This window comes from Hemicordylus capensis, chromosome 16, assembly GCF_027244095.1.
Source record: "Hemicordylus capensis ecotype Gifberg chromosome 16, rHemCap1.1.pri, whole genome shotgun sequence".
NCBI classification, from domain to species: Eukaryota; Metazoa; Chordata; class Lepidosauria; order Squamata; family Cordylidae; genus Hemicordylus; species Hemicordylus capensis.
Window position 1 is genome coordinate 13,862,374 of NC_069672.1, and position 16,274 is coordinate 13,878,647.

The 16,274-nt window shown below is 50.4% G+C and overlaps 1 protein-coding gene across 1 annotated transcript in view; it reads left to right on the forward strand.

Moving 5' to 3' along the window:
* The first annotated feature begins 567 nt into the window (after positions 1–567).
* Positions 568–16,274, forward strand: part of SPSB1 (splA/ryanodine receptor domain and SOCS box containing 1) — a 42,054-nt gene continuing 26,347 nt past the window's right edge. Inside the window, exon 1 of the mRNA XM_053281098.1 lies at positions 568–808. The gene's annotated coding sequence lies outside the window, so the exon portion shown is untranslated. The remainder of the gene's footprint in view (positions 809–16,274) is intronic.

The window sequence follows — 16,274 nt, forward strand, 5'->3', positions numbered from 1 at the left end:
TTCTCGCCCAGCCCTACCTGGAGATGCTCCCAGGAATTGAACCTGGCGCCTTCCGCATGCAAAGCAGAGACCCTGCCACTGAGCTACAGATAACCCCGATGAGCACAGAGCTGCCAAACCAGTCAGTTCCTTGCCCCATCTAGCTCAGTCTTGTATAGTCTGACAGTCTTGCCCCCAGCCCTACCTGGAGATGCTGCCAGGGAGGGAGGGATTGAACAACTGGGGGGGCCTTCCTTCCGCATGCACAGCAGATGCTCTGCCAATGAGCGACGGCCGGGCCTTGCGTGCTTCCCCTTAAACAAACAGTGTGGGCCCCACTAAAAACTAAGCGCGGCCGGGCTCGCGCGCTCGTCCTTCGTCGGCCGCAGAATGCGCTCGTGGATGCCCCTGGGATTTGCTCCCGGGAAAGCGCGCGGCCGGATCGCGGCCGCCCTCTGCGCCGCGGCCCCTTTAAGAGGCGGGGCTGGGGAGGCCGCTGGGCGGGGTCTGGGCTCATGTGATGGGCCGTCCTCGGCTTTTACCAGTGTCTGGCGCCCAAGCCGAGCCGCTGGGCTGTGGCTGCTGCGGGCGGAGCCGATCGGAGGAGCTCCTCCGCGGTGCTGTCTCTCCCGTGCGCACGATGGGCAGCGGCGCTGTGGGTTGCAGCCCTGCCTGAATTCCGGGCTGGCTGGGCTGGGCTGGGCTGTGCATGCCCCTAGAAGAAGCCCCAGCTTCACCCCTCCTGCAAAAGGAGGCGCCGGCAGCAAGCGGGTCCGCGCGGAAAGTCAAAGCTCTGCCTCGGAAGCGCCTGCTCCGCGTCCTTAAGAAGGTAAGATGCGAGGCGGATCGTGGCTGTGTGCAGAGACGGGTGGGCCAACTCTGTCCGCTCCCCACCCCCATTAACAGAAGTGGTGACTCGATTTGCGGCGGCTTGTCTCTAGAATAACCCGAGAAAACCGCTTACTCCGGATTAATTACCGCGCTGTCCTTGTAGCGTGGGAGACTGGGTCTGTGTGTTCGACCTCCGTCTATTTAACTCCTGCCTAGGGGTGAAGGGGAGGGCAGGGAAGCTACAGTCGGGAGCAAGCCCCGCTGAACTCGGGGTAGGGGGCAGCTTCCAAGTAGAAGCGCATGGGAGGAGGCATGTGATATCCGGCTACCAAGGACCCCAGTCCAGCCTGTGATGCTGGAAACGAACACGGGTTAGCTAGGCATGGTCTTGTGTAGGGGGCGAAAGAATGGGTTGACTCGCTCTCACTCTGTGCGCGACTTCACTGCCAGAGGAAAGTTCTGCACTCTTTTCCCCCCGGAGGCTGGGAGTTGGTGCTGTGCATTGGAGATCCTGAAGCACGATGGGGCACGATCCTGCCACAAGTGGAGGTGCGCCCCGCTTCCACCCCGGAGGGGCCGCCCGCTTCGTTTCCTCCCACTGCAACGCAATGGGATGTAAACTTGCGTTGGGTTGCACTTGGTTATCGACTTAGCACCAGGCAAGAACTTCTCACATTAGAATAATGGGTTGCATAAGAAGAACAAGAGTGTTGCTTGACTGATAACTAGCGCCTCTCAAGATCCTGAGTCTGTTGCTGCCCGGGAGGCAAGCGGACTGGCTTCTTGGCTACACAGGTATGTCTGGATCTGCACTCCTTGGCCACCGCTCCTCTGAGGTAGGCCGCTTGGAGTCACGGTCCTTGGGGGACTCCCAAGCAGTGGGGATCTTATTTCTGCATCCGGTCCAGGGTCTGTCCTGAGAAAATGTTCTCGGCCTTAGGTGCCATCATCACGTTTCTGGCAGCTTGGGCATTTCCCCAACTGTTAGATGCTTTTCCGTTCTCGCCTTTCAGCTGAACTACTGACTTGCTGGCCACCCAGCGAGTCAGAGGGATGGGGCTGGGCTGTGAACCCAAACCGCTGCCCTGTGGCTGAACCCCATAACTTTGGGAAGGGGAGGAGATTCCTCTGAAGGACTTGGGGTAGCTTGTTGTGGGAGAGAGGAAGCAGTGGCAGAAAAAGTGTGCCAAGTTTGCCAAGGGTCTGTGCCGACCTCTTGACTCGGTGGAGTTGTGTGAGTGACCACAGAAATATTTGTCTTCTGTTATCGTCTTGGAACTGGGAAAATGCAGGAAGGGTGACCAAAATTATTAGGGGCCTGGAGCCTGTGAAAAAGTGAATGCATCTGGGGGGTTCAGCTTTAGAAAGGAGGATATAATTGAGGCTTATGGAATCATGTATAGTGTGGAGAAAGAGGATAGTCATTTTCCCTCTCTCACAATACTAGCACCTGTGAAACTGACCAGCAGTAGGTTCAAGACAGACAAATGAACCCACTCATTTCTCGAAACACAGGCTTAACTTCTGGAACTCACTGCCACAAGATATGATTGCTGATGACTTTAAAAGGGGGAGTTAGAAGAACTCATAGAGGGATAGGTCTATCAACTGTTGCTAGCAGTTTATACTGATGAAAGAGATTTATTTTTATCTCAGTATCTGAAAGATCTCCAAAGCCACTCAGTGGAGACAATTCTTATATGCTTATTAGAAGACAGGGACCCAACAATATCCCTGGCAGTTGCTAAATTTTGTTATAGATTGACCAAACTAAGAGAAGCTGGAGCACAGCAATCGATTACTGTCAAAGATTCCTGATTTTATATATTTGATGACATTTTAGACTTTGTTTCCAATATTGTTTTCTCTTTTTACTGTGTATATTCTGGGTATATTGATTGATCTAAGATCGTAAATAAACAATAACAATACTATTACTGCAAGTATGTACATGCTACTTTTCAGGAAACGTTTATCAGTAAAAGAAAAATACCAGTTGCTGCGGAGCAAATGTGCAGGAAGGCTCTTGTCTCCCAACCCTGCTTGTGGGTTTTCCAGAGGTATTTAAGTGACTGAGCTGCAAAGGTCCCTGGTACGAATCTTGCCACTTCTATGAACTCGCTAAATAGTCTTGGGCTACATGCCCTCTGCCTCCAGGGCTGTCCTTGGAGAGTCCTGCAAATCAGCCAGTGCAGGGCCCCCTTCCAGTTAATTCTAATGGGGGTTAAAAGAGCGGGTGCTTGCCATGCCCTAAGGACAGCCCTGTCTGCCTCAGCCCCCCATCCCAATTTTCAGTACAGACAATATAGGTCTACCTTACAAGGTGGGTGTAGAAATTTCTCGGGTAACCTACTTAAAGGGGTCTGAACACCCTCTAGAGCAAGAGTAGACCACCTTGGACCTCCAGCGGTTGGACGACAACTTGCATCATCCCCAGCCACAATAAAATACAGCGGGGGGGTGATGGGAGTTGTAGTTAAACAGCTGCCGGGCCAAGGTTGCTGACCCCTGTCCTCAAGGATTGTAGAACTGGTTGTAAAGCAGGGAGAAAGAGAAGGTCAGCTGGGATTGACTGGTAGATCTCTGGGTGGCTTGCTGTAGATCACAAGGCTGCCTCATCCTAGTTTAACAATACAGCCCCAACCAAAAGGTATCTTCCCACCCCCGAATTAAGCTGCTGCCATGCAGGGTGAGCGGCAGCCTGGAGCAGATTTCTGTGTACAAAGGAGGACCATGGGCTCAAATCTGGGACCAGAAATGCATTTCAAGCCTAGCATTTGGCTCGGAGGCACCCTGTTTCTGGAGCAGCCTTTTGGCTCTTAAGCCACTGTGGTGTGGTGGGCCTGGGGTGGTTCTGGAACACAAGGAAAGGGGACTAGGCAGGTGATCCTTCCTCGCGTTGTCCCCACACTGGGGAGGACCCCTTGCCTGGCCACCTCAACTGTTCGGGAGCCCCCAAGAGGGCTTGCGAATGGGCTGGAGGATGCCCTCTTGCACAGATCTGACTTGCACAACAGGAGCTTCCCGCTCCCTCAGGGGCTGCCGAGAGAGAACATTCTTCTCGTGAGAAAATGATAGTTCAGGGCTGGGAGGGCGCCCTGTAATTGCTGCCGAGCGATTAGCCGGAGGCTGGAGCAAGGGCGCATTTCCTTTATCGCGGCACCAGGAGGAGGATGAGCATGTCGGAGAGAAGCACTTCCCAGCCAAAGGTCAGCCGTGGCGGTGTGTGGCAGCGGAGAGAGCTGGGATGCCGCTTGCCTCTGAAACGGCAGGCTCATGGAGGAGGAGAGGGGGATGTGGGGCCACGGTGGCATTGCTCGGCTCCGTGATGAAGTCGTTGTCTTCAGCCTGCTTTCTCTGAGAAGCATTCTGAGCAAATCTGCCCTTAGGGGCTAGTGAACTAAATGGGTGCTGATGTTGCTGATGTTTGAAGAGTGCTTCTTAGATGCATTCAGCACAAATTAACAGCTCTCCCTATCCCAACCTTACAATTAGAAATTATCAGTGCAAATAGTGCATGGATCTAAATTATGATGCCAATTTAAGAGAACTGGAAGAAATTCTGCCACCCTAAAGGATTGTAGAACTGGTTGTAAAGCAGGGAGAAAGAGAAGGTCTTGTTCTCGCCTGCCCCTAAACCATTTTTCTGTCGCATGTGCCTCTTGTCTGGGCCATGGACTTGTGTGCATGCTGGATTCTGTCCTCTCCGTTGAAAGCTGTGGGAGCAGAGAGTATGGAGGGTTTTGGAATGAGGTTATTCTACAGAGATACCTGGTTGTGTGGGCATAGTTCATGCATGCCTTGGTAGCGGCAAGGGATGCAGCCACCTTGGCTGTGACTCCCCCCCCCAAAAAAAAACATGGAGTATTCTTTGCCGTCAAATACGTGGCATGGCTGGTTCCCTGCCCCAAAGAGCTTACAGTTGGAATGAAATGGCTTCTGAGAGGATTCCGCCTATTCTCTAGCAGTGTGGTGGGTAGGATGAGCAGGCGCCTCTGCCTGGGGGAGGGGGTGGCCCCCTCTGTTTTGGTTCTCCTCACCCCACCCCAAATTGTCAAATACCATGGGAACGTTTCCATTGAAGCAAAATTGAAGATGACAACAATGAATATGTATATACCGCTTTCCAACAAAAGTTTTCAAAGCGGTTTACATAGAGGAATAACAAATAAATAAGATGGATCCCTGTCCCCAGGGGACTTGCAATTTAAAAAGAAACAAAAGATAAGACACCAGCAACAGTAACTGGGGGTGGATGGGGCCAGTTGCTCTCCCCCTGCTAAATGAAGAGAATCACCACCTTAAAAAGATGCCTCTTTGCCCGATTAGCAGGGGTCTTTTGTCTTAGAATTGGAGAACAGAACATCTCCTCTTGGGCACAAAACAGTGTCCTGACTTATAACCAGGTGAGATCTCCTCCTTGGTGCCTGTCCCAATCCCAGAGGACAGATAGGCTTCCTCATTCAAAGTGTGAATTACAAGCCTCTTGTTTGGGCACTCATCCTTTCTCTCCCCTACTATCCTGCTGGGCTTAATGTATATTTCCAGACACTGTAGGAATGCGCCTTGACCAGGCGTGCTGTGCGATCTCACATGGGTGCATGGAACTGCTGAGCAGGTTGTTGCATTGAAGTCAAAGTAGCAAGATGCAGCAGAGGTGGTTTGTTTATGTTTTATTAATCTAATGTATTTGTATACCGCCCGAAACGCAAGTCTCTAGGCAGTTTACCACCAGTGGTCTCAGCATTTAAGCTAGCACGTGCTGCTTCCCCCAAGCGTTGCAGATGAGTCCACAAAAGTTCCTGGCCTGCATCGGTTTGCCTGGAGGCAGTTCTTGCTCGCCCTAGGCGACCAGCTTGGCACCAATCTGTTCTTTAGTTCCTTTGTTACAAGAGCTGTAATACAAAGAAGATGTGGGTGGATGGTGGCCATTCTACAATATTGCTCTTTAGTTACTGAAGCACAGTCTGCAAAGGGCTCTTTCTCGAGCTCACAAACTGAGTGTTTAAAGCTGTGCTTGATGCCATGGGAGTTGTGTCCTGGAGGGTGCATTTTGGGCAGTTAGTCCCCAGTGTATGCATGTAGAGATGCATAGAGACTCACTTTGTGGTCAGGCAACCTGCAACAAAGGGCCGGATTCAAATGCTTGTAGAGTCTAAGTTCCCAGTTCTCATGGAGGTGGCCGCTCTGTTTCTGACCTGTACTGTATGCACCATGCTGGGGTGGAGGTAGCAGCACCGATCCTGGCTTTGTCTCACCCAGTGTCTGAGTTGTGTTTGGTTTTCTGTCACAAGAAAGGACTTGCCACGTACCGAATCAGACCCTTGGTCTATCCAGCTCATTACTGTCTAATCTGCATGCAAAGCAGATGCTCTACCACCGAGCTGCGGTTCCAAAATATGTTTGGGTGTATTAAAACGGGAGGTGGGCATTAGGAAGGAAAAAGCAATTGGTGCTTGGGAAGTGCAATATGTATTGATGCTCAGCTGCTGACACACCCTCCATGAATCCTTGTTTTGTCTTGGCATAATCTGCGTCTGCCCTCACTTTGCAGCACACGGTACATCGCCCTGCTCTGTGCCAAGTTCTCTCCTCCCAGACGAAATAATGTCGTTGCCGTGTGCACAGTGACCCCATTGTGCTGCACACTCCTCCGTGTGCAGATGTGTGCCTGCTGTGAGTGTGTGGTGGAGAAGCCTTGTTTAATTGGATCCTAATTATAACTGCAGAAAGAACTCGAGATAACCATTGTCTGTGCTGTTTCTGAGTGTTTAGAGGCGGGGACTGGTCTGTTTCCCAGACTATGAGAAACGCCTATATCTGGCAGCAGCGATATAGGAAGGTGCTGAAAGGCATCATCTCATACTGTGGGGAGGAGGCAATGGTCAACCCCTCCTGTATTCTACCAAAGACAACCACAGGGCTCTGTGGGCGCCACGAGTCGACACCGACTCTATGGCACACTTTACTTTACCCACAGATTTTAGGCTTGGCTCACTAGCTCCCCATTATCTGGGGAGGAGTTCTCTGTGGTGCTGGTCGTCCTGCTCGTCAGAGGGCTGGGGGCATGCGCTACGGAGCACCCCTTTCCATGCGGCGCACGGACTACTTGCCCTTGCGGCAATGTTCCAAAGAAGTGGCCTCGAACGGGTCATTTTCCATCTGGGAAAGGAAGGGTGGCTGGTCCAGCGTTAAGGGCCACTCTTCTTGGTCACACCACTGACCCCTCCAAAACAGTCTGCAAGCAGTAGAAGAGAACCAGCCCAGTTTAAAACCCTCAAGCGTGCAGTAAGCATAGCTGGAAAGAACAGCGGCATCCGGAATAAAGGGGTGTGCAGTGTGAAATACTCTCCTCTAAAGAATGGTTTTCACAGTCTTCCTAAAATTTGGGGGTGGGGGGAGCCAGCCAGTTGGGCTTCCCGGGGAAGGGGGTTTCAGGGCTTAGGTGCCAACACTGAGAAGACGCTTCCCATGAATCCCAAAATTTAGTCTCAGGCAGAGGTCTGCTTCGGTGAAAGAAGAGGGTAGGTGGAGAAAACTGGATTTCCAGAGGGTATACCTTCAGTGCCCCTTGACTATCAAAATGGCCCAAGCTTCACAACCTATCTCTATCTGCATGCATCTGGCCTCCCCAGTACAGAAATCTGCTCTCCGTTGATGGCTTTCAGCAGCTCCCCCATACACGGCTCTCTGCAGTGTGCCTTCCACATCAAACTCCCAAATAATGACACTCATACACATTTCCATCCTTGGTCTACTAGTACAAGTGTTGGGTCAAGCACTCTGGTTTCCTTGGCAGGAGCCACCGTGCTGCTGTGTAAACACGGGGTCTGCTTACAGCCTAGTGCTCAGAAATGCAAAAGGTCTCTCACAGCAGCAACCCGAGGGCGGGCGGGCAGGTGCTGTGTGGTCGCTCAGGACTCCAGCACAGCAGACCTTGGCCTCCATGTCACCTCCTTAAAAAGCACCCAGGGCTGATTTCCAGAGCAGTTTCTCTGGCTGGAGCTCTGACACATCTGGTGATGGAGTTGACAAGTACTTGTTGCCTTTTTCATCCTAGTTCAAGGGTGTGTGACTGAAGGTGTCTGCGGGTGTGGCGTCTTCTGGAGCTGGGTGGTATACTGCCACTGCCAGTGGAGGCTCCATTTAACCGTGGCTATACTTCACCCCCATGAAGTTGTTCAGTTCCTCTTTTTTAAAGCTGTCACAACCAGTGGCCGTCACGACATCACATGGCAGTGAGTTGCCTAGATTGATTTGTGTTGCATGTGAAGGTGTCCTGGTCTGTCATCTGTTTCACTGGGAGACCCTGAGCTCTACAGACCTCAGAGTTGCTTCAACAGGAATTACATCTTTCGGCTCTTAATTAAAAACAGAGAGAATGCATTGCATGCTCCTTTGTTTGCACACAGCCACACTTCTGCTGCAGGAAATGGTTGTGGGAATGTGATTTCTCAACGCTAATTGCGGGAAAGGCTTCAGACGGAGCCCAGGGCCAGGCCTTCCACTGAGCAAGCATCCCAGTGGCTGCTTGCATTTCTGGAGGCTGCCTCATCAACTGGAACTTGGGAAGTGGGAAGGAATTCCCCCCCCCTGCAAATTCCCAACTCATGATAAGGAGGAGCCCCTGTTGCCAGCTGAATTCGGACAGCTTCTGCCTCTGTATGCTGGACTGTGACTAATCCCTATGTCAGTTTCCTGAAGGGTGTTGAACAATCTGTTGTTCCTGGTGCTGGCAGAGCTTTCAATGGGAAACTTTCCCCCCCACTTCAGGGCTAGGCAGCCTCTCTGCTTGGGACGAGCTCTTGAGCTGGGAGGCTCTGGCTACCGTGCGTCCAACTGGCATCACTGGCTCCTCCTGGTTGACCAGATTGCTATAGGGACTTCTTGCTGAATGTGGCAGGTGTCAGACATAATGAGCAAGCTTTAGTTAAGGGCTGAAAATCTTTGCCCTGAGGTGAGTGGGAGATCGCTTGAAGTTGGGCTGGATGCAGTTAGTCCTCCAAATTTCTTACTTACACAGTTGAATCAAGTTGACTTGCCTCAAGCCGGGACAGGCTGCTCAGGAGAAGCCACTTGCCTCAAGCCGAGGTTGACGGAACATCCAGCTGTTGCTACAGACAACATATGTTGGTTGGGTGCTGTGCTTTTGTCTTGAGTACTACACAGGTGACACGCTTGCGCAGCAAAGACGTGACGGTTGTGGGGACGTGTACCTGAATTGCTGAAGGAATGGCCTCTCTGGCAAAAAACAGGACTATGTTCTCTGTGCCCAGGCTACCCAGATTCTGCCGTGCGAACTGAGTTCTGCAATTAAATCATGTAAACTTGGCTAATGTGCACTTTGGCTTCTGCCAAAAGCCGTGAGGAGGGGAGGAGATGTATTTGGAGTACTGGAAAACTTTGCACATAGAAAGCTGGTTCGAATTCATGTCTCGGACGTGCTACTTTTCTTCATGGTTTCTGCACCTCTGGCCAGTCTTCTGAGTGATGGTTCAAAACCCTGATCTGTAGTGACCCATAAGACTTGTATATACAGACCACCATGCCCAGTGTGTGACTCATGGGCTGCAGTTGGTAACTCGCTTCTCCCCTCAAGCTGCCATTTTGCATCTGTCTCCAGTTGGTGGATCGGGGGGGGGGGGCTTTCCAGTAAAATCCCCAGTGCATACCACAAGGCTGATGTCTGCTCCCCAGTTCAAGGCGGCCCACCAGAAATTGGCCAGTCCGATCATGGCCTGCAGCTTGGTCAACTTGACTCCGTCCGTCCACAGGGCTACTTGCTAGGCTGCCGGGGGCACTTCTCTTCTCTTCTCCCAAGTTGTTGACTTAGCTGGAGTGGCGGGTTCTACTGTGGTTTTTTGTTTTGAAATGTGACTGGACCGGTACGAGGAGCAACTTCAGGACGCCACTTCCTGATTGTACAACAAAAGACCTGTGGTTTGGGTGGCAGTTGGGAGATCATTGAAAAAGGATTGCTTAGCCGTTCTGACTCTACCTGTTCCTGGAATCTTACAATCAAGGACTTAAAATAAATAAATAAATAAACCACACTGGCTTCTAGCCAGGAGAAGTCCCGTGGGGAGTGGGGACTTCCTGGTGCCTTTGGCTTCCACTGCGCACCCTCCGCCATGACAAGAGATTGCCTGGCAGATGGACGGTCCCATTCAGATGGGACTTCCCAGGTGTGGGTGGAACTGGCTAAAGCACATCAGGGGTACGACTAAGGCAACTGGGTTTTCCCAGTATTCTTTCATTAAGGGGTGGGGGAGCATAGGAAGCTGCCTTCTACTGAGATGGACCGTTAGTCCATCTGTGTCAGTATTGTTGACACTGACTGGCAGCAGCAGCTCTCCAAGTTTTTAGACTTGCGGGGGGGTGTCTTTCTCAGCCCCACCTGGAGATGCTGCCAGGGATTGAACCTGGGACCTCCTGCATGCAAAGCAGTTGCTCTGCCTCTCAGCTGGGGCCCAGTCCCAAAGGTGGCACACTTGGGTCTCCCATCCAGGCCCTGAGCACACCGAGCCCTGCTTAGTTCCAGCAAGGTGGCTATATTGTGTGCCCTCGGCCCATGCTCTGAGACCCATGGGTGATGCACCTGTGTGTGTCATAGAAGTGCATTTCTCCCCTTGGTCCTATATTTAAGGGGGCACTCCCCTCCATGCTGCCTGCCATATGCCGTTCTAGTCTGTACTAAAAAAAAATTAAAAAATAAGCCAACTCAGTTGGCGTCACCTTAAATGTGTTTTATCCTACCCTTCCTCCAAGGTGTTCAGAGCTGCAATCATGGTTTTGTTCTCCCCTCTGCCCCATCTTATCCTCTCTCAATGAAACATAGGAAGCTGCTTTCTACTGAGTCAGACCCTTGGTCCATCTAGCTCAGTATTGCCTACACAGACTGGCAGCAGCTTCTCCAAGGTTACAGGCAGGAATCTCAGCATCTTGGAGATGCTGCCAGGGAGGGAACTCGAAACCTTCTGCATGCAAGGGGGCAGGTGCTCTTCCCAGAACATGTCGGGTACAGGAGTATGAGATGGTGATGTGCCCCAGGTCACGCAATGAGCTTCCTGGCCAAGCAGGATTTGAACCCACACCTTCCCATTCTTGGCTAGGCCTATGTGTGTGGTGCTAGAGCTGTGGTGATGAAATGAACATGTGGCTTTGATTCTGGGTGTCTGTCTGTCTCCAGTAATGAAATGTAGGGAAGAAAATAGCTGCATAGCTCATGAGATCTGCTCAGTTTGGAAACTAAGTTGGGGTTCAGGGCAACCTTGCTGGAAGGTCACGGATGGGGCAGTTGCTTCCTCCTACTTGGTCCTACACAGCAGACTGCATTTTGACAGCCCAATCTTGACTTAGCAGTAGTCACTTAGTGGAGTATATTAGCATTTAAACCATACTGCTTGCACTTATTTGAAAGTCTAGTTGTGGAAAGCAGGTGTGGGCAAAAGGTAGGTGGTGATTTATTGGTAGATTGGGTGGTGTGCCGTCGGTCAGGTTTTATCAGTGATGCATTTCCTTTCTGTGTTGTATGTGTCTAAATTTTTGTTAGCTACTGCTAGCAAAGGCAGGCGAAATGGTTCAATTCAACTTTCTTGCTGCTCAAAAGGTGCCACAGGGCTATTTTTAAAATAGAACATTTTAATATTTGAAACCGCTCTGCAAACCACATGCATTTTGGAATATCGTAGAAGATAATGGTGTGATACAAGACGGTGTAACCTTCCAGATTGGTTAACTACTTGCCTGCTTCCGGAGACGAGGGACTAACAGGGCATGCATAAGCAGTTAAATCAGCGCTTTCGGGTTTCCAGAAAATGCCTGAAAATCGTTTTTCCAGGCATTTTGGGCAAATACAGTTCTTCGTGGCTGCAAGAAATGCACGCTGTGCAGGCAACTGTCTGGGGTGTCCTTGTGGTAGATGGCCCTGCTCTGCTGGCTTTCTGGAGAGCTCTGCTTTCAGAATCCTGTTACACTTCTTGCTTCGAGCTTGTTGACTTGGCCACCCACAAAAGACCATTTGACCAGCAATCCCATCTGCGTGCCGGGGCTGCTGCTGAGTCACCTTCCGAGTAACTGGCACAGCTTAGACAAGCCCCAGCTGCCCAGCGTGGAGCAAGTGGCGGGCATTGCAGAAGAATCCGAGCAAGGCAACTCCTGGATGGAGGCGCAGCTCATAGGGTCCATGGCTGGAGTTGAAAAATTCCCTCTGTGAAGTTTGGAGCCTGTGGAGTCGGCTTGGACTGTGGCTGCCCATGCACTGGTGGTCAAACGCTGGAAATTTAACAATAAATAAATCCAAGACTGTAGTGCTCAGTGTTCTCCAGCTGGCTCATGGTCCAGGGTGGCTTGGTTGATATTTCCACAGTGAGAAACGCACAGTTAGGAGAAAGTTGTGGATTTGTGTTGAAAAGGGACCTTCCCTGTGTTCTGACGTGTACTGCCAGCCAACCAAATAAAAGAGAGAGACGGGGTGTGTGTAAAGCAGCGCTTGACACATCCTAGGTGCCATGGTGCCTAGACTAGGAAATTCAGAGGTAGAGTTATTTAATAAGATCTGTATTTGTCCCAGACAACTCTGTTTCTGTTCTGAGGACGTTACTTGTAAAGGGAACAGAGAAACCAGTTTACCATTTCTATCCAGCTGACTGTCACCAAATCCGAATTGGAAAATTTTGTCAAGTATCCAGTGTTGGGCTCTTACATTTTTGGGGTGGTAGGCTCCAAGAGCCAAAGAAAATTTGTCAAGGCCTATTGTTAAGGAAGGGCAGCCTACAGGCAATGGGGAGAAAGGCCTGGCATGGCACCTTAAAGGAAAAGAGGGCAAGTTTCTGCCACAATGGTGATGATTTGCCACAAAAGAGCAGCAAGTTGGGGAAGGGGGAAGAGTATGCAACTATCTCGGTTCTACAGGAAAACCTGGGCAGTACTGTCCTTGGAACGGAGTTGCGCACAACTGTGAATCAACAGTAGTTGGATTGTGGTGTTCCTTTCTCTTTTTGAAAACTGTAAGCTTTCTGCAGTTTCTACTTCAGATTGACAACTTGGGAGTGGCTTTTCAAAATGCAGGATTTGCTGACTTCTGTGCAGGAACTTGCTGTGTGTGTAATGCCCCTAAAAACACAACTTCACCTTGATGATTGAGATTGCATGAGAAAACCCTTTGTACTACTAAGGAGGCAGGGACTGTGGACAAAAGCCAACTCTGAACTTTAAATGTTTTTTTCTCCTTCAACAAATGGGGGGTGTTGCTTTTCAAAATGACTTTTTATTTAAAAAAGAGAGTAAAGCACGATAAAAATCACAACAGGACTTGTAAACAGAGCGCCCAACCTCATTTTGTTCTGAATTTCAGGTTGGTCTGAACTTTTGCATAGCTGAAGGCTAGCAGAGTCAGCTGCTCTCTTCTTTCCCTGCCCCAAATATCTGGCAGGGTTTGAAACAAAAGAGTAACCTATAAATATCTCAACTTCTGAAGACTGTAAATGGTTCTTAATGATGGGTACTTAATGTCTCCTAAGTTTTCCTGCCAAATAAGATTTAGTAGGTGCATTTCCCCTTAAAGCCGGGTCCTCAGACTCTGGTCTCAACATTCTGTTGTTCTAGGACTCCCATCTTCTCCAGCCAATGTGGCCTGGGATGATGGGAATTGTAGTGCAACATCTGGGCACTTGAGACCTGTGCATCTTTAAAAGTACCGTCCCACCAACGCTTGCTAGTACAGTGTGTCTGAACACTGCACGGCCACATTAGAAGAACGTTAAGAGTCCTGCTTTATTGGAGCAAGATAAAAACGATCTAATCCATTATCTTTTGCCAGTGGTGGCCAGCCAGAAGCCTCGGAGAAGCCTACAAGCTAGGCATTGGCTCCTCCCAGAAATGGATGTTCACAGGTAGACTGCCTCTAAACATGGAGGGTTCCATATAGCCATCGGGACTCACTGCTGTTGCAAGACTTCTCCTCTCCCCATGGATTTGTCTAGTTCAGGGCTGCTCGGCTTCAGCTCCCCTGCAGATGTTGGCCTACAAGTCCCATCATCTCTGGCTATTGGCCACTGTGGCTGGGGATTGAGACTTGTAGTCCAAAAACAGCTGGGGAGGGGGGCAAAGTTGAGCAGGCCTGGTCTAGTTCCCCTCTTAAAGCCATCTAGGCTAGTCACCGTCGCTACACATGGCCGTGAATTCTGTATGTCAATGTGTTGTGCAAACACGTTCTTCTGTGGGTCTCATGCCTGTCAGTTTCATTGAATGACCCTCTATTTGTCTCGGATGAGGGTGGGAGAACCTTCCCCACCCCCATTTGCTATGTATAACAGGGCTCTGCCCCCTTTGGCAGTGGCTGGATTAAGCTCCCACAATCCATGACTACTGGCCGCTGTGGCTGGGCAGTTGTAGTCCGACACCTGGAGGGTTGAAATGATGCGGCTCTGATGCATAATGCAAGCCTTCCAGGTAAATGCAAAGCCCCCATCCAAGTGGGCCATAGGGCAATTCTTGAAGCAGTCTCTGCTTCAACTGGCTTTACATTGCCATCTGCCTCGGACTGGTTGGTTTTCCTTACACCCTGGACTGCTGGAGGCAAGCAGCCCTTGCTGTCACTGTGCCCTCTGGTCCTTGCTGGGCTTACCAGGCAGTGGCCAAGGTGCTGGCAATGCTTCCCTTGGAGCCACAGCTTAGAACTTACCAGGGGCCCCGACATACTGTTGTCCTGGAGTGGCACTTAAAACAGTGCATTCCAGCTTCCTAGCACCCACAAAGAAAACCTAGAGGCCCAGTGGAGGCACTGGTAGAGGGGGCCCTCCCACATCTTTGAGGCCCTGGCATTTGCCCAATGATGCCGTCTGCAAGTGTGGGGCTTCCTCAGCTTTGTGGAATGTAGACTGTATTCCTGGACTTGAGTACCAACTCTACAATGCAGTCGGTGGCATTGCTCTGAAAGACGTTTAGATCTTACATTGGAAATCAAAGGCCTCCAAATTTGGGAAGTGCCAATAAGGATTGCAGAGGGACTGTGTCTTGATGGGGACAATTCCACATTCAGAGGGCGTTTTTTCTGGCCTGAGAGGCAGTGGGAGCGAATGGATGGAGTTGGTCCAACTTAACATGGACAGAACTTGCCCAACTTGGCTGGAAGGTTGGCTGCCAAGCTGGTGGCTCTTGTGACTAGTTTGCCGTGGCACAGAACGGGGGATGAGGCTTATGGAGAGTGTTGGTTACATAAATGCACCTTGTAAACTCAGGCATACCAAAGTGTAATTCCATGTCCCGCTCCACTTAGTCTGTGCCTGAGGGTTCCTCCCCGAAGCTTGCTTGGTAATGAGTGCTTTGCTTCCCCACGTCTCGAGGGCGGTGCTGTGCATGTCCTGGGAAGCAGGAGAAACGAGACGGGTGGTGAAACGACTCCTGCAGTGGCCACGTGGCTGAACCAAGGTAGCCGCTTCGGAGGGAAAATGGTGATACAAGTGATACTAGCTGTGGGCGGCTGGGTTTTCTTGTTGGGCTGTAGCGTGGTGGTAGAGCACCTGCTTTGGAGGCGGAAGGTGCTGGGTTCAGATCCCGGCAGCTGAAAGCATCCCTCGTAGCCAGATGAGGAAACGTCAAGCTCTTGACCAGGCTGATCCACGTGGCCACCAAGAAAAACTGGTTTCTTCAACCTCTATACATTGGACCAAACCGTGCTTGTTTCCTGTTGAATAACATTGCCATTTTGACTCTTCTTTGCGTAACTTATTCTGGTTTCCGTGGTGTTAGGGCTCGGGCAAGAGCTGGGCAAGCAATGACTGCCTGACCACTGGTTGGAAAACTTGCTCAGCGACTTTCCTGGCCGCTGAGGCTTTAATCTTGAGAGCTAGAACCTTTATTTTTTTAAAGCAACCAAATTGAAAGCAGGGGTGCTCAGAAACAATCTTTTTTCCTTTCTTTTTTTTTGCACATAAATCAGAGTTTTGGGCACATCTTGGGAACTGTCTCACTTGGGTATCTTATATATTGAGGGTAGCCATCCCTGGCTCTCCCACTGTCTCCAAATGCCCCTGCCAAATGAGCCAAAGTGGGTGGCTACAAGGGGGAGGGCCTTTTCAGTGGCAGCATCCTGTCGGTGGAATAGCCTCCCCAGTGAAGATTGCCTGGCATTGTCACTTTCTCTTAGACCTTTGTCTTCATGCAGGCTTTTTATGATTTTTAAAAAATGTCTTTAAATGTTTTGTACTGTACCTTGTATTTGCGATGTTGTAACTTCTTGTGTGTGTTGTAATTTGTTGTGTGCTCAGTTGGATGTTGCGAGTCACCCAGAGAACCACCCATGACATTGTGTGGCGGGGGACCCAAAGTCAACTTTCAGCTCATTAATCATTACATTAAAATGATTGTTAACAATATTAAAGCAGTTATAGCTCCTTGTTGATCTCCGCCATTAAGGGACCCACAATTTTTAACCAAGGATATTGGCCAGAAAATAGGTCTTA